Here is an 18640-nt window from a genome sequence, read left to right as displayed (position 1 = left end):
ATTAATTTAGAAAGAAAATTCAAATTATAATGTAGGCATAGATGAGGAAATTGAAGTTTTTAAAAGACTGGATCTCAGAAGTCATACTGCTACTAAAACTAGAACTATGACATGAAATCTTACCTTTTCATTTCAAGCACTTTCTTCTCACCACACATTATACTATTAATCACCTAAATTTTCAATTTGGAAACAATAATTTTAATAAAAGGATGTGACTAGGACCTACTACAAAGTGTGTGGAGTCCTGTGTAAAGTGAGGTCCAACTATCAGAAATAATTTAGAATTTCAAAATATGAAAAGAATGTACTGACCAAAATATGGTATCCTTCTGTACTTGGGTCCTTTATGACTAAACAGGACAGATGTCCACAGAAGCCGTATTTGGGTATGCTGCTGCCATGTGACATTGAAGCCCACAGAGTATCGGACAAAAGAAGAGAATTCTAGGGTAGACCCCAAAACAGGGTAGTCCCACCTAATCATCAGAATCGGTTTACAGTTGGAACTGTAAACTTACACAGGATGAACACTTGATTTACTGTGTGCCAAACTGATTATATAGATTAAAAAAAGCATGAGGCTTAGTGGTTGATAGCCAGCGTTCAGTCTTTCTGAACTTGCTGGATCATACAGTTCTCCAGCTAACCATCACCTCAGTACTGGTGCAGCAGATTCTGGACTGGGTCCCTTCTGACCATCACTGTCAAGAGTCTCATGCCCATACAGGTGAAATTTGGTAATGCTCTCTTTTCCTCATCTACAACTCAGTCCTCTCAACAGATGTGACTTCTGTGAGCCTGCCTATATGATTTTATTCCCAGAAGAAACCAGAAGAAACTGATCATCTATAACGTATGTGTAAACTGTTGCATCATGCACACACCCTCAGTTACACACCTGGTTTCAGATATCTAAATCTGCTCTGCAGAATGGACCCCAGGGTAGGCAGGAAGCTGAGCTCTCCTCGAGTAGGCTGGTGAAGCTGTCAAGTTTGGATCCCATCTGCTTCTCTCTACTTCCCCATATTGTCATGGGTTCCTACTTTTTGTTGGCACAAGCTGCAGCCCCATCATGCCTTACTTCCTTCATATTAGCCTGTTTCTATCAAGCCCAGACCTGGGTATATTTTTTTTTCAAATTTCAAACACTCTTAGATTTTTCTCTTTCACTGAGTTCTGTCCCTGTGTAAATGGCCAGAAGAAAATTAATCTTATGTGTCAAATAGAAGTAAGGATAGCACCTAACACTAATCTGACTGGTTGTTTCATATGTAAATGCCCTTTTGGATGAATAAATAGGAAATGAACATTATGTAGACTGAACCTCTTGGTGAGGCTTTCAACAGAGTTACTCTTCCAGCTACTTTAGTTCACATGTCAATCATATTGTTTATTGTTTAGTAAGGGGGAAGTACCTTCTGTGAGGTGACCAGAAAAATGAATGGGCAATGATATTTATTCCTAGCTGTGTCAAATTTTAAGTGATATTTTTGCTTATTAAATGTTAATATAGCAAACAATTACGAAAGCAGGTAGGTGTGAAATGAAACTGACACTTGTATCATGCAAACGTGTTAATTGCTGAAAGCTTTCCTGAGGAAAACTAGAGTTTGATGGTGATGGTTATGAGCATATATCTACATGTACTTACATGTGCATCCATCTATGTGCAGCACACACACATATATACATAAACACAGGTGTCTGAAGGACTTCTATGAAAGTTAACAGTGTCCTGTGTAGTCTGATCCCGCCACCTCTCCAGTCCAATGTGCACCATCTCCTTTGTGCTCTGTGAAGCTATTCACATTGGCTTTTCTCAGTTCTTCAATATGGTTCAGCTTTTCTCCTGAACCTCACAAAGCCAAGGGGCTTTGTGCATGCTATTCTTTATGCCTGGCTGGTTCTCCATCCCTCTTTTGACTGATCTGGTCCTCAGATCTCAATTTAAGGGTCACCCCTGTCCTCTGGAAGCCTTCCTTGGACACTGCTCCTTCCATTTCCACCTGCTGAGTCTGGCCAGACTCTCTTCTATTCTGCTTTAAGAGAAAACATTTTCTTCTCTCTGGTACTCAGCCTAGAAAGTGGTAACCTTCCTTTTGGTGTGATCATTCACCTCTGTTTCCTCTTGGGCAGTTCAAGTTCAAAGACAGCTGGTTAGTGACCTTCCCATCACCATGGGAAAACAGCCTGATATTTAAAAGTGGCTCAAGGAATGCTTGCTGATTCAATGCTGGGGTTGTCATACATTTTTATCTGTTTCTTGTTTGTTTCAGACTACAACATTTGTGTGGTAGTATCATGATAAAAAGGGATTTTAAAATATCCTTCCTTCTGGTTGGAGGCTGCAGCTGTCCTCTGCAGAGCCTGCTGCTGCTCTGGGTTCTGACTCCTCTGACTGTGACAGCTCTGGGCTCATTTACACCATGGAGCATTATTAGGCTGCATTGTCTGTGGCACTGCCCCAGTCTCTTTGGAAGGTATTTTCTACTTCCCATCACTTTGAGTTGTTCACCACAAAGCAGGTTCTTTGGAGGCATGCTGTTTTCTTTCCTGCCCTCAGGGGTGCAGCCTTGTAGGGTTTGTGACTGACTGACTCTGACAAAGCAACCTGCCAGGCCACTCTTGGCAGCTAATGACAAGCCGGTAGGATTTTACTGAACAGAAATCCTGCTGTCATTGCTTAGGGTATGTCTCTTGGCATGACTCCCTCACAATTCTGTCCATTCTTCTCACCTACATTCAAGGGAACTATAATCACTATGATGTGTCCAGTGAAGTCAAAGCTAAGTTCTTTTAGGGATTTACTGGATGACTACATATTTTTAGCCTGAGATGCAGGTTTTTGTTCCTTTGGACAAAATGATAGCATATATGCAGTAGCTTTGGAGCTCCGACAGAGTAATTTCTCCATATGGTACCTCTGGTAACACTGAAGATATTTTTTAAGACTTCCGTGGGTTAGTTTAAAAAAATCTTGTCAGTCTGCAAACATTTTACTGGCCTCCACAATATTCACCTACACATAGTAATGTTACAAGGGTAATTTGTCATTTAAATCCTCTTCAGAATGTGTGGGGAATAAATAAACCTGGATGATACATCAGAAGAAGAGCCTCTCCAAGGCAATGAGCTACCCAGCCATCCAAGTAATACTGAGACTCGCTATTTGGATTCTGACTTCCGCAGCCCAGTTAATCTTTTCCACAACTATGAACCCACATGAGGCAACAGTGGTGTAGCACAAAGCCTTGATTTTGTGTGTCTGGAATCCTTAGACACATTGACAAGGTTGTCATTTTGATGCATGTTCAGGGAATTTGAAGATGATGAGAGCTATTGGTTCATAGGACAGCATCTATACTGTGGTGAACCCACAGCAGGTGAGTGGAATTTATCTGGTGTTGAGATGAAAAGATGATTATCCAGCCAAGGGCAAATGAGGAGGAAGCTTCTTGGAGATTAGCTGTTCCATCAGTGTCCTACATTTCAGAGGGATGTGATCATTGGTTTCATGATTAATAATCCTTGTGGATGGCATTCTCTACCATTCAGAGTTTATCTGGGGATTGAAATACATGCAAAATCAGTCTTGCAGAATGTTGCATATCTTTGCCATTCCTAGTCAGTGATAGATACAGAAACAGGTTGAGATTGGCTGAGTAATTTGAGCTGGACCACATTACTAATCAGTGGGATAAAATATTGAATTCTTTCTAGAATGTTTTACTGTGGTATTATCCCCGACAAAGGAAATGAACAAATCTATTTTTTCCAGAAGAGCTCTTTGGTGCCATTCCTATTTCTCTACATACCTCTCAGTAGTCTCTGCCAGACCCTCTACTGATCCCTTACATCCAGACACCAATTCTACAGACTCACATCCCCAATAATTCTTGTTTCTGATTGGTCACAGCTACAAAGGTGGCAACCACAGAGGATGTTACCAGCTGCTTCCCATCTATGTGCCTCCCTGCTGGGTTTAGAGTCCTTTCAGATAAGAGCACCGATGTTCCTCTTCTTCTCTATTTATCTTATTTCTCTGCTTCTTTTAATTAATCAGCCCTTCTAAGTTACATTTTCAAGTCACCCACCCACCTCAGGGGAAAAAAATGATTCATCTGTGTATAACACTCTCTCTCTCTCTCTCTCTCTCTCTCTCTCTCTCTCTCTCTCTCTCTCTCTCTCTCTCAATATACAAGGACTTGTGAGGGATACAATGACAAAATGTAGACAATGAATTCCTGTAGGAAAAATTGGTTTGTTCTATTAAGAGTATTTAATGCAGTGTGACCTGTGGGCTCAGATGGGTACATCTGAGTATAAAACCTGACTTAAGCTTCTCCTTCTTTCTTTCTGGAAAAGGATGATTTTTCCCCCAAGTGGAATTAACCCATTGTGACTTATGAATTGCAGTTTTGCTTGCTGTTGGTGGCAATAAAAGGATCACAGGAGAATTTGTGCATTGCAGACTTTCCTCTTCCTTTGCTCTGATATTTAAAAAAAAAAAATCATGTGTGAGAGTGTTTTGCCTGCATCTATGTATGTGCGCCATGTGCTAGAACCCCAGGAATTGGATTTGTGCATAGACTGTGCTGGGAACTGAATTCTGGTCCTCTGCAAGAGAATTTAGTGCTCCTAATGTTGAGTCATCTCCCTAGACCTGTCTCCTCTAGATTTTTACCTTTGATATTTTGTCATAGTAACAGACAGCTAATAAGCCACCTCCTCCCTCCTCCAGACTTCCTTGGGTAAGGACAACATCTGTGGGTTTGATTAAAGGTCAGAATAGGGTTTAGGAATTTCTTTAGAAATTTGTTGAAACAAAACTGAGTGAAGACTTTGAGTTTTTAGAACCCTTTTATATGTACTCATTAGGACTAAATTCTCATAGCCAAGAAACTATTTTGTTAGGGTACTTTAAAGAATTCTTTAAAGAATTCCTACATCAATTAGCAACTAGCTGAGGCCAAGCCTTGAAAAAATGTACTTACTTCCTATTAATAGCAAATCGCATCTCCTCCTATGAGCAAAGCTGGATTTCAAATGCTCCTAACACATTCTAAGGTGATGCTTGGGCATTGGAAGTGCTTTGAAGATTGCAATTTGAAGGAGCTGGTCATAGAGGAACTAGATCCCTCTAGGATACTTTTCAGTGAAAAAGAAAATATTCCCAAGAAAAAAAGTGTTAATGTATTTTATTCTTCTAACTGGTGATAATTACTAAGAAGTGTTGATTAAATATGAACTCTAGTTAGAGAATTTCTAAACCTCTAGAAGCCTAAATTTTCATATCTGTCCATGGAATTCACTTCAGATAGATAAGAGGACTGAAGAAGAATATTAATATCTCATCTATCTATCTATCATGGCATCTATTGGCATTCAGCTAATATTTTAATAATACCTCAGCGTTCTCACAAATTATTTATAGGAAAATGTTCGAAGGAAAAATCACTTTATACCTTCTCAAATATTTTCATACTTATCATTTTATACTACTCCAGATAGCGTTCTGCTTTTAGGTACCAGATGGTGGATTTTGAATTTATATGGAGCGGATTAAAGCCAATGCCCTTTCCTGCCTACCTACTTGGAAAAGATCCCCAAATCACAATGTCATTAAGACCTCTAATCCTCTTATGAAAGGTTTCCTGGTTAGACCTTTATTTGGAATAAAACTGTCTCTGGCTATCAAGGTCTGTACTGAGTTACAACACTGCAACAATGCTGCACAGAGCTTCAACTATGCAGGATTCACACAAGAAGGCTTTGCAAGACCCAGGCTCCTTGACACCCCGACTCAGTCCCCCTTTTCTGCATCACGGAAGTCGGAATATTGGTTTAGCTTTTGGGTCGAGCAGTTTGGAGGGGGCGGGAATGTTGGGCAGAGACCCGCTAGGGAGCTAACATAAAGATTTGGTTTATTGAGTTTCCTATATCATTTTGGGGCGGCCAATTTTATATTGCAATAGAGAACGCAGTAAGGGGAGCTGGGCGGACCATGTCTCTAAAGGTAGGGAACCTTGGAAAAGCTGAGGCCATCAGCTCCCCTCCCCCATCACTTTCCCCAGTCCCGAGCGTGCGCCCTGGAAGGCAGCAAGCAAGGGGGGGCTGGTCTCCGTAGTTCACTTAGATCTAGCTTAAAACCTACCACGTTTCACCAGCAGCCAGGTACCAGGCCATGCCATGTGAGTTCAGCAATCAGGCCGGGACTAGTTCTTGGTCAGTTAATTTGGCGCTGAGGTTTTCTGCCCGCCTTCCCATCCTCCAGCTCAGCAGCCGCTACACATTTCCATTGGTCATAATGGCTGTCTATCAGTCCATTGCACACCTCCCCCAAACAGCCTGTCGGGCGGGCGCGTGCTAGCAAGGCGGAGCTTGCGGCTGGGGGCGGGGCCTCGGCGGTGGAAGGCGCAGCGGCCGCTTCACGGCTCCGGCTCTGGACTGGAGCACGGAGGCATCCTCGCAGCCGCTGCTACCGCTGCTGTACCTGGTCAGGTAAAAGAGTCTTCCTCCTGGCCGTCTGCCCCACCTTTTCTTCCCAGCCAAAGGCTGCCTGCGTAGCCTCTCCGGCTCTAAGGTTCTGGCCGGAGCTATTAAGCTCTTACCTCAGCGTCCTCTCTCTTGAGTTGGTTCCTCCAGCTCCACAGCCAGGCTGCTGGGTTCTGGGAAGTGCGTTGGTGGCCCCTAGAATCACCCCAATATCCCTCTCTACAAAACTCACATCGTCGTTAACTCTCAGGCCCTAGCCTTCTTGACCCATCAGTGCAGCCTCATTCCAGCTTGGCTCAGAAAAGCTGGGAGGGTGTTGGAGGGCCAAAGAGGGAAGGAAGGGTGCAGGCTTTTTTTTTTTTTTTTCTTTTCGATGCAATTATACTGCAGTGAAGTTGGATTGAGAATAGAAGCTGCTTCGTGTTTATCTTGGCAATTACGTGGGTATCTGTTGCTGCACTGTGCTTGTATTTATAGGTGGCATTCACCATCACCGTTTTCTTCTGTCATGATTTTGTCATCATCACAACCATCACCAACAATGTCATCTTCTCCTCCATCAGAACTCTATAGTTCTCCAAAGGCATCTTCTGTTCCTCTATGTAAGTGCTGGATACTCTTCCTTCCAATACCAGGCAATGTCCTTGTCTCCAGAGGCCACAACCAAACCTTCTTTTAACTCAAGGACAACTAGCTGAGAGCAGTGTGTGTGTGTGTGTGTGTGTGTGTGTTGGGGATAGGGCAAAATTACCACTTGCAACTAAGATTTCCATAGGAACCTTTCTGTTTTAATCATCAGCATTTCTGCTTACTAACTCCAAGAGACTTTGATGTTGGCACTGATACAGTCCTGATGGGCTGAATGCAGGGCCTGGGATCTTGTAGTATAGAGCTATGTAAGGCAAATTATACCATAATGAGGTGAGCAATTGAAAGGGCCAGGTCAAGCAGCAAAGCATCTTCTCCCACAGTGGCTCCAGTTGTACCAAAGCTGTTTAGTATTCATGTTTGCAGGTGGAGTATGTGTCACTGTTTCACCATAAGGTGATCTAAGTTTCAGAGAGAGAGAGAGAGAGAGAGAGAGAGAGAGAGAGAGAGAGAGGAGGGAGGGAGGGAGGGAGAGAGAGAGAGAGAGAGAGAGAGAGAGAGAGAGAGAGAGAGAGAGAGAGAGAATACTAAATTCTTTTGTCTACGGCAGAAGGCATTTTCTAGATATGCCTCTGAGACTAGATAACCATTGCTTAGCTCTTTCCAGGACTTGCTGCAAGGTCTATTAGATGTCTGATTTATTAGCCCTCTTTTAAGAGGAAAGCATTACAGCCTAGAATCGAATATCAGATTACCCCTCATCATAGAACCATTGCTTTAGAGTACTCCAAAGCTCCCAATTCTCCTCCTATTTAGCCAGAAACACCTAAATAATCTTCCTTTCTCTCAAGGGTGTGCAATCTAGTGTCAGCATCAACAAATGATAGGTTTCTAGGCATACTACAGGAATTAGGAGGTAGTAGCCTCGTTGGAGGGAAACAATGGTTAATTCCTGATAGTGGATCATAGTTAAACTCATAAGCTCATTAGGCATAGTTTTGAGTCCAGGGCCAGCCTTACTTGAATGATTTTGGTAAATCATCTTCTTGAACTTAATTTCTCATCTGAAAAATACAGGTAATCTTACCTCTCCTCTCACAGGGAAATTGTAGAAGTAAATGAAATAATGTAAATAAAATGTTTAGTAGTTTCCTGACAGATAGTGAGTAGTGGAATTAGTGATCAGTGATGTTAATACTAGCCAACAAGAATAAGAAAGGCCCAAAAAGTGTGTCTTCTTTCTTTCTGTCTGTTTTAGATATCAGTACTTATGTTCAAAGGGATGGTCATCCTTGGATTCCCAATAGGATTGCCTCTCAAGGGTCCCACTGATTGAAGCCCTCTGTGTTTAAGCAGCCATGCTGACTCCAGCCTGTACAAATGCTTAGCCAGCTTTCAGTTATGATGCATTAAAGCTGAAGCTTTAGAGGGAACTTCTATCTGGTCTAGGGGTCTGTCCTGGGCTGTTCTTTCTCCCTGGCTCTTGACCACACTGACTTGATAAATTGTGCTTTCTGCAGAATCATTAGTGAGTGCATTGGCTTCTGCCCAGGGGAAGTCAAACAGCTTTGCTTCAAATGCCTGTGGGAATTGAAGCAACTCTAAATCACCACCCTGAAGTAACTTATTGTGTAACAGGATTATTCTTTTCTAAGACTACAAGCTAGACAGAATCACTATGTAGTTCCTGTCTCTTGTTTGGAGAAGTTAACATCATTCCATCTGCTTTGGGGAGAGGGATACTTTGAAATTTGGACTTTATTGTTCTTTATATTAGTAGGATATTTTCTATTGTATGGGATAGAAGTTCAACAGAAAGGGTCTTAAGCAGAATGAGCAATTGGGTCTCGAGTAACTGAACCCAACATGTCCTAATGTCCTGGTGAGGAAGCTGGTCTGCCTCCAGGTAGTTTCTGTCTTTCAGGGGCTTCCGAAGTTGTCATCCTGTTTTCTAACTCTTCGTCTTTGGCTATTTTTGCCCATTCTCTTTTAGCACTGCTTTTCTCTCCCCTTATTGAGCTTACTCTGTTCTGTTACAGATTCTCCCCTCCCAGTGCCTTTGTAGTGAAACTCTAGATTCACACCCTTCTAGTTCCATAACCCAAAGCCGTGCCCTTAGTCAAGCCTTAAGAGTCCCAGGAAAGAATTGCATTTGATAAGCCCTTTATTCATAGGCCCTTTATTCCTTTATTCTGGATTAATGCTTTGGGCAAGGGAAGACAGCATTATAGATCTTATGACTGTCTAAGGGTTGAGTTTCATATCCTAGTCTTCTGCCCTATCCAGATTAAAATTGGTGGAACGAAGGAAGACAAATAGGAACTAGGAATAATGTGGGACATGGCACGTTGATGGTTAACATCCTTGATAGAAATCTGAGGAACATCTTTCTCTGATTGGTGTGCAGTGCTCCAAAATCTAGTCATGTTGAAGTTCTTGGTTCATGCATATCATTGCAGACAGAATTGTGTTTCAGATAACCTTGCTTTTAATATTCTAAATTGAAACTTTATTTGTGTAAGCAAGAAAAATCATCAGGGATGTTGAAGAACCTGCAGTGATTCCATGATTGGCAGCTTGATCATGTTTGGAGTTACCTGTAATCTCCTCTGAGCCAAATTTTTAACACCAGCTATATTTTTTTGGATGTACATAGTATTTGACTTTAAATCACCTTAATTTTAAGCGGGTCTCAGCCTGTGGGCTGACAGAAGTTACAGTCATTCATCTGATATGCTTGATCTTTGCAGAGATGCTAAACCACAAGAAGCAAACGTGAGCCTGCACCAACAGACTGGAAGGAAATGAAACATCCCTATGTTTAGGGTCTGTGCTGAACTGCTGACAAAGCAGTAATCTGTGTGCCCTATAAAACAAAAATTACTGGAGTAGGAGAATGGGTATAGCCTCCTGACCTCATCGACATAAAAGGCTGAAAACTCAGGAATGGGATGTGTCTTCCTTGGAATTTCCAGGTCCTTTGATGAAGAGTAAAAACAATCTCAAGATAAGGGAATAATCTAGTGATTTTATGTGCTCACTCAGCCCTTGAACATGTACTACCCCAGTGTCTCTGTGGTTATGGGAAAAATTGTTCCTTCATTGGGCCTCCCTACCTATACTTTTCTAAGCTGAACAAACCTCTGAAATTCTCTGCAGGAAGTCACTTCTGGCCGAGTTCTTTCGTTTTTCCCTTCTCCAAACCAGCACATCTATTACTTTCCTGCCTTAATCAAAACTGACTTGCTTTGTGTCCTATTTCATTAGATTCATTCCTGTTCTCCTATCTAAGGTGTCGAACATCATTGTTAAATACTGATATACTTCAAATTAAACACATTTTAAGTTGGTCTTAAGCTATTGAGAGTAGTATTTTGGAGGCGGCAGGACTTTTTAGCATTCATGTTACCCACCAGAGTTGGGACATTAATTGAGAAGCAGCAGACTGGGGAGGAGAGATAAAAAGCAACACAGGAAATAGCATTATGTTGCAGCTGACAGGTCCAATTCTCATATCCCTGCCCTGAACTTTCCCTTCTCAATGAGAGTGCTCCAGGGCATGTTTTAGGGGAAAGAAGCACAGTGGAAATGAGTGACCTGGACATTGGTACATTAAAAAAAAATCCATAAAATAGTGCAGTGCACTTAAACAAGCCTTCAGCCATAGTTGTTTTGCTTTGAACCCATGTGGGCATCCACTCACACTCATCCAGGCCAGATGCTTTTTCCTGTGATCCTTGCTATGAAACATGGGAGGAAAGATTACAGATGGTTTAAAGAGAACAAGAACCTTCCTTGTTAGTAGGAAAAGCCTTCCCCAGTAAACCATTTGTTGTAGTAATTCTGACTTCTTAAACCTGACACTCATGCGAATGAAATCCCAATGAAATTGAATGAATGATGTCACCTATGAGAGAGAAGGCCCCGTTCTAGGTATGTATGGGTGACCATGGTGCTGTTCTTGCTCTCTGAGAGCTCTCCACAAGTGCCAAATCTCTGTTCAGATTCTCATTTTTTTTGGTTGTTTGTGGGTTTTTGTTTGTTTGTTTTTGAGATAGGGTTTTTCTGTGTAACAGCCTTGCCTGCCCTGGATCAGTTTTTTTTTTAAATATGAAAAAGCAAGGCTTTTGCACTTTGATGGTATAAAATTGCCTAACTAGAAGGTAGAAATTATTTCAGAATAACTGTTAGGGAAATAGTTAATGATCTTTCTCCTCCGAGAGAAATAAACATTGACACAATTGTGTTTAAATGTGTTCAGGCCTCAAGAGGTGCTAAGTAAAATTTCCCCATCCATTGAGAATACAGTATCTTTTCTCTGACCTAGAGAATACTTGTGTGTAAGCATTGTAGCAGTGGTTCTCAACCTTCCCAATGCTGTAGTGAACCCCCAACAATATAATTACTTAGTTGCTACTTCATAACTGTAATTTTGCTACTGTTATGAACCATAATGTAAATATCTGATATGCAGGCTATCTGATAAGCAACCCCCAATTGGGTCACAACCTACAGATTGAGAACTACTGTTACATTAGAAGTAATGTGTAAGACTGTACACTTCCACTTCGATGTGTTCACTGACTAGAAGCACACCTTGATGCTCTTAGCCCTGAAATACTAACAGAGCTAGGTTAGTATTCAAACACATAGTCCATGCAACCGAATGTTCTAGCAAAGAAAAAAATCCTTATAGTCTAAGGACAGGCAGTGAGAAGTGACTATTGCCTCCCCCTGTGCTCATCCTGGGCCTAATACAGAGGATTTAGAAACCTTGCCTCAGTTACTAGCTCTGCTAGCCCCTTGTGTGCACAAAGTAAATGGTGCTGAACCTCTTGTATGGAAAGAACCAGGACTCAGAGAGGCTAGTGTGTTTGCTCAAGGGCATAGTTTTAAGTATGGTTAGTATTTTGCCCACTTGCAAGACTTGCATTCTACTTTCTATGCCCTACTAGGCCAGTGAGAATATTCCAGGTTTTAATTTATTTTACATTAAATCGGGATAAGCTATAAATAGAGCACAGTGTTTTGAGTACAGATCTAGTGAAAAGCAAGAGCTGCTTTTTATACTCATTAAAATGGTCATTCGTTCTCTTTTTAGATGTCACTTTGGACAAATTTCTAAGCCTAACATGTATTTGGAAAGCTTTGTGGGGGAAAAAATAAGCTAACAGATCTGCAGAAAGTGAAATTCATTTATAGAATTGGCACCAGTCCTGGCCTTGTTTGACAGTGTCCTCATCTCCATGTATCTATTTCTTCTGTAGCATCCTCTACTGTTTAATAAGAGAGTGGCAGGGCTTTTTGGATTCTGGTTTTGCTACCCATTGAAGTCCCAGGTAAATAAGGTTAGAACATTCATGTGTAGTAGAGGGTACTGTCTTTTTATTAAGTCCACTTTCTGATTTGGCTTAAGCTCTGCAAACATCATGTAATTCTAATTCTTTGGAATATTTGAAGAATTTTAACTCCTCAAAAATCACAGTATCTTAAGAAAAACTATGACATATTACTAAAGAAAACATGTTTTCTTAATCACCATCACATGCATAATCCTTACACAGACATTATTCTGTTAGTAGGTAACAAGGTGTTTTTCCTGTTGTACAGTAGAAAAAAATGAGATTAGGATATGACAAATGACTTGCCCAAGGTCACTCCTGTTCAGTAGCACAGCTAAGAATAGATCCAAGAAACCTGACACCCTGGCTTTATTCATTACATCATTGAGCTCCTTTCCAGAAGTAATTGATCTTCTAATTCCAAAAGTGAAGAGGGCAAAGGGTAGTGAAATCCTAGACTCAGTTTGGGTGACTTGGCTGCTTAGGAACCCCCCCCTTATTTTTACTTTAGGAGGAAACACACCCATAGCTTCTGATTTATCACTGTTTACTAAATTCAAGAGCTCAGCTAAGTCAGAATTTTTTATGAAATGTAAGTCCCAAGATGGACAAATGACAAAGAAAGGTGGAGCTTCTGCCTGAAGGACATCTATAAGAGAGGGCACAAGAGGAAGGTTCTAGCCTAAGAGTACACACAGAGGGCTGTGTCCTGGGCCCTAGAAAATAGCATAAAAAATGAATGTCATGAACTAGAAGAGGATTTGAAAAAACTGTTCTGCAAATTTTTTCAAGGAGTGGGCTGAGGTTTCACTGTTACAATTTCTCTTGCTTGATAAATCCAGAGTGGGGGGCAGAACTACTAAAGTCTCTTCTTGCTCCTGCCGTTTTCATTCAAGCCATGAAGATGAATATCCACATAAGTGAGAACATTCACTAACAAGAATCTTATCTCTTCATTTATTACAAACAACTTTAATTTCTGTTTTAGTCATGTTATTTCTTGTGAAGGTTAAACAGTTGACTTCCACCATTCTTAGAGCTAGACCACTCCCCAGAACTGTGGTCTGGGATAATGATGACTTGCCACAGCATTGGCAGAGGGAGCCTTCTTGTCATGGAGGTAGTAGGCCACATAAGTGGCACTGTAGCATTTTGCCATCACAACTGTCTCATCTGTAGTGTTCAGGTCATACTTGGTCCTGAGGAATCTTTGAATCTTTGTGACATCTCTGATTTGCCCATCTACCTACATGTACTATGCACACACACACACACACACACACACACACACACACACACACACACACACACACACACACACACCCCTGTAGGGTGGAATGGCTTCCTTGGTGACTGCTAGGAAGCAAGGCATGGGTATCCTTCTTTCTGTGTCTTTGCTTCTCTCTCTCCCATTCTCCTAAGGACTCCGAGAGAATACTCCTTTTACATTTCTTCATATCTAAAATTCTCTCTCTCTCTCTCTTTTAATAGTCTCCAAGAAATTCCCTAAGAAGATTTTATCCTCCTGAGAAATTCTTCTAAGAGTTTAAGATTTGGGGAGATCTACAACTACTGACAAGCTATTTCTGTTTTTCTACTTACATCACTGGTCCTGATGCAATAACTTCTCATTTTGATGCCTATCAGGAGGAAATTCAGGAGATAAGATGAATATAGATTAATATCTCTGAATGACTGAGTGTTACTTTGGGATGTCTTGTAAACACCCACTTTCTTTCTTCTAAGGATGACCTATAAGCAAAGGGTCTGTATATTCACATCCCATCCTGGGCCACACCTAGTTAAATGAGCAATAGAGTTTGCACCAATGAGGGGACACATGAGTTATTTTCTCCAAACTAGTGTTTTGGATTGGAGGATGGCAATATGTAATAGTCACTTGAGTTAAGTTACAGAGAGATGCTATAGGGTCCAGCCTGAGAAACCTCCTTCTGGAATGCTCTGCTTCAGCTTCTTGCCATTGGCTCACTCTTCTCTTTATCTGATTTCATGAAATGGTCCATGAACAGCCACTTTCAGCCAAAAGTAATGTAAGAATGATCGCCAGTTTGCCAAGAAACAAAGCCAGGGTGAAGAGGAAACTGAAATCCAAGATAGGTGAAGCAATTGTAAGATAGAATCTAACCACTTAGGATGTGTTCATCGAATGATTTAAAGGGACAGCTGCATGAATTGCATTTTTGATTCCTGAACACACTTTGGCATGTTTTCAAAAGAACGTTTTTTAGCTCTAGGCACTGTCTTGACCACTAGAGTCGCATGATCATCAGGCTTTTCAAAGCTGGTAGCTCTTGCATTTAAGGGCTCTTTCAAGAGTTGGGGGTGGTAAAGCCAGGACAATATATCTCAGGAAACATAGGAAGCCTGCAGGAGTTTAAAGGGACTTGGACAAGAGAAGAACTAGATTACAGTACAGGTAGCAAGAACAAGAAGTTGATAAAAGTAGATTGGACTCAGAATAAGAGAAATATTTATTCATATTTAGAGCTACCTGGAATGCCATGAGGTTTCCTTTTGGGGTAGAGAAATTAGTTCAAGGCAAGGTGGTATAGGTATTCATAAAGGCTGCAATGAAGGAGAGAGGCAAGAGGATGGGGCACAGTGAATAACATCTAAGTTTTCTTTAAAGATTGCATCATTTCCCCTATGAATAACATTAACTCTTAGAAATGCCAGCCCATACTTTGACAGAATGCAGTAGGAGTTAAAGCACTTCACAGACATAGTTTTATAAAACCTTTCTTCTTTTGCTAAAACATATACAAAAGCTTCCGGGTTTGTGTGGCAGAAGGAATTTCCAAAGGTAAAGACAATAAGAATTTATTTATCCTTTATATTATAGTCAGTAGTGATTAAAATTGTTCACAGGCAATGAGTTGTTCACTGAAGTTGAAAGAAATGATTATTTCTTTATGATATGATAATGCTAAACATGGGGGAGAGTAGATTTTTACATAAAATGAGTAGATTCTTTGAATTATTCCAAGTTATAACAACTTAAAGCTTTTCTAAATAAATAATGTGGTCTGTGTGTATGTGTTATTGTATGGGTAGATATGAGCGTTTGCACTCATGTGTGTCTGTCTGCATTTGGAGGCCAGAGGTTGCTATCTAGTGTCTTCCTTGATTTCCCCATTTTTCATATTAAGGCAGGCTCTCTTGCTGAACCTAGGACTCTGCCTTTTGAGTGCTGGGAAACCAGGTAGTACTCAATATTCAACTTGGCATTTGTATGGCTTCTGGGAACCCAAACTCCAGTCACCATGCTTGCATAGCAATTGCTTTATGTTAACACATCAAACAGTAGATAAAATACCTGAAAATGAAGTGTAAAGGAAACATTCCTAGAAGTTGAATGTATGAGTCATCTTTCCAGCCCTGAAACACACTTTATGAAAATAATATATGTTGATTATTAAGAATTCCAGTAAGGCCAAAATTATGAGATTATGAGAACAATTGAAATTACCTCATACAATTCCCATCATTAGCTTTAGGTGCACATTATTGCAGACATCTTTATACCTGAATATTTGTAAATATTTGTGTAAAAATGAATAAACAAGTATAACAAAAATAATGCAAATTTTTGGATTCTAAGCAATTAAAGAAAATGAAACTAAAAGTGAAACTTCAACTAAATTTACATTTCAGATGTTATTTCTTTAAAATCTCTGACTAAAAATAATAGGAGAAATAAGTTATGCTCATAAACTATTGAACTTATATAGCATCAATTGATTACTAGCTCTTAAAGAATACTTTTGAAACTCCTCCCCTTTCCCCCTACATCTTGTGTATTATTAAATGTATTCTTACTTGTGTGTCATTCTATTTTGTTATTTTGTTTTGTACTGCAAGTATAATAGTGTAAGTTGTGTAGTGGTGGTACCAAACTTAAATGACTTCCATGTACGCAAACTCTGGGGTTGTTTCATTTGTACTTCATTTTAAAGTATTTTACCTACTGTTAGATAAATGTCAACCCACTATGTTAACACTAACACTGAAATTCTGAAATTATGTTAACTGCTAGCCTTATTGTTTGCTCACCAAAATGTTACTGCATATTAGCTTACTCAGGAATTTCCACAGAAAATCTGTGTCAAAGCACACATAGGCCCTGTCCCCAAAGAATGAGTGCAGCCAATATACAGTAAGTTCCTAGTGTGTTGGTTCCAAGGCATCTGTTTTATTATTTTCCCCACATAAGACCTGGTATTCCATGGTCGCTTTGTAAATTTATGTTTTACTAAGTCTTTATGTGCCATTTGCTGCAGTAAGTGCATACAAAGTTGCATTTTTTGTCTCAATCCCTTAGGAAGACATTCACTGTCTCTACTTTATAGGTAACAAAGCTGAGTCTAGGCAAGTAGTATCCTGATGTTTCACAAAAAGAGTTGACTGTAAAATTCATGGCATTGGGACTGAGTCTTTGGTTATTAAAGGTAGTAGAGGTGCATGCCTGTTGATTGTGTGATCCAGTGAGGTGAGGTTTATAGCCATGTATGTATAGTCTAAGAGTTAGAAGGCTGTTATCTACTTACTAGATGTATAATATCAGGAAAGCCCTTTCACTCCCCTAAGCCTTGATTTTATTTCTGTAAAACAGGGTTGGCAGAGTATTAAATGAAATGACATAAATTTAGTACTAGTAGTATCTCCCTAAGTGCTCAGGATATAGCAGCTATTGGTATTATTAGTATTTTTAATAAAGCACTTGGAATGTTGAAACAAAACAATACCTACCCACCCAGGATTTCCAGGGGATGAGACCTTTTTCTTGCCCTCTGTTGAAAGCTCAGGAATTCATCTGGCGAGAAGCAGATAGAATCTTGATAGGAAGAGAAACGTGAAGTGTGGGCTGAGAGGTCCAGCTGAGGTGCGGGGTATCTGTGCTGCCCTGTGTACCTCCTTTGACTGCCTTTCTTCACTTGTGCTTCCAGAGACTCTGCAAACAGGAGCATCTGTGTTCAGAGAAGCTGACTTGCAAATAGACTATCTTATCTTACTGGACCATCTTCCCATTGAGAAGGTGAATGAGTCAGTGTCTGCACGGCTCCAAGGAAATATGAGGTGACAGGGCAGTTCTAGGGCTATTGGCCCAGGAGGCTTCTGGGGCCATCCCAGGCCAGTGTGTGTGCAATGTATGGCTCGTCCTAAGAAGGTACACTCATAGCCTGTCTCACAGTCTCGATGAGCATTCCTAAATCTTCATTGCCACCCACATTGAAGCATCCCTCTGGGAAATGTTCATACGGCAGATGAACTGTGTGTCTATTTATACACAGTTTACTTATTTTCTCCTGTCTGAAAAAGAGTAAGATTTTCTCTCTCGCTGATAAGCCAACTGGAATGAGCCAGACTTCAGAGATGCTCTTCAGGTAGACTTCTGCTAAGTCTATAGTCCACAAAGTGGTAGCCAAGCCATGTTTCTCCCAGCTTAAAACTCCTCAGTAGCTTCCTGTTACAATTTAGAGTCTTAGGTCATGGGTCCCCAAATTTGCCTTGAATGGGTGTTCCTGTCTGTCATTCTAATCTGAGCTAAAGCCAGGCTGCTTGCAAAGAAGAATTGCTCCCAGGGCCAAACCAAACCATTGGACAGAAAGCTGTGGGCAGGCCTCACTGTGTGGAGTAGATATGGAGAGGATGTGGTTTGGCAACAACAGCAATGGTTACAACTCCAAAATGGCTGGGGGGCAGGGAGGGAAGTTTTCTGCCCTAGAAAATCAGGTGAGACATTTCTAAGAAAGTGGCAGGCAGGAATAGAGCCTGATATAAAACCATTTAGGAGCAAAGCTGTGAAATAAATGAAAAAAATTTCAGAACAATGTCATATGGTGACAGATAGGAATCACATTGTACAGATGGAATAGCATGTGCAGAGCCCCAGGGAGGAAGATGTGTCCTGCATCAGAATCTCTAAAAGATAGCTGTGCCTGGAGTATAATAAAAATAATTACACTGTGAAAGTCTCATTGGCAATAGGAAACAATGTTCCCTGGGAAATGATTCCATAACAGGGGTATAGAGCATACCCTACTGTCTGCTAGATACCATGTTGCTCAATAGATGCTATCAAATATCATTAACTGTATTGCAAGGATGAGAAATAAAGGCACACAGAAATAATAAAGCTGTCTCAGACTGTCATGTTAAAAATGGAAGATCTGGCATTTGAACTTGGGTCC

At 40.7% G+C, this 18640-nt stretch overlaps 2 long non-coding RNA genes across 2 annotated transcripts; one reads left to right on the top strand and one right to left on the bottom strand.

The window, feature by feature from the left end:
• Positions 1–1372: 1372 nt before the first annotated feature.
• On the bottom strand, positions 1373–6261 carry LOC118239101. Its single transcript, XR_004770615.1, has 2 exons — positions 6158–6261; positions 1373–3565 (listed from the first exon to the last, which is right to left on the bottom strand). It is a non-coding gene; the product is annotated as an uncharacterized LOC118239101 (long non-coding RNA).
• A 141-nt stretch (positions 6262–6402) lies between these two features.
• Positions 6403–10442, top strand: LOC118239100. The gene is made up of 3 exons (XR_004770613.1): positions 6403–6504; positions 6976–7100; positions 9837–10442. It is a non-coding gene; the product is annotated as an uncharacterized LOC118239100 (long non-coding RNA).
• The last annotated feature ends 8198 nt before the right edge of the window (positions 10443–18640 follow it).

The sequence above is a fragment of the Cricetulus griseus genome, chromosome 6 (genome assembly GCF_003668045.3).
Source record: "Cricetulus griseus strain 17A/GY chromosome 6, alternate assembly CriGri-PICRH-1.0, whole genome shotgun sequence".
Classification (NCBI taxonomy): domain Eukaryota; kingdom Metazoa; phylum Chordata; class Mammalia; order Rodentia; family Cricetidae; genus Cricetulus; species Cricetulus griseus.
Note: the sequence above shows the minus strand (reverse complement) of the source record. Positions and strands in the feature narration are given on the sequence as shown.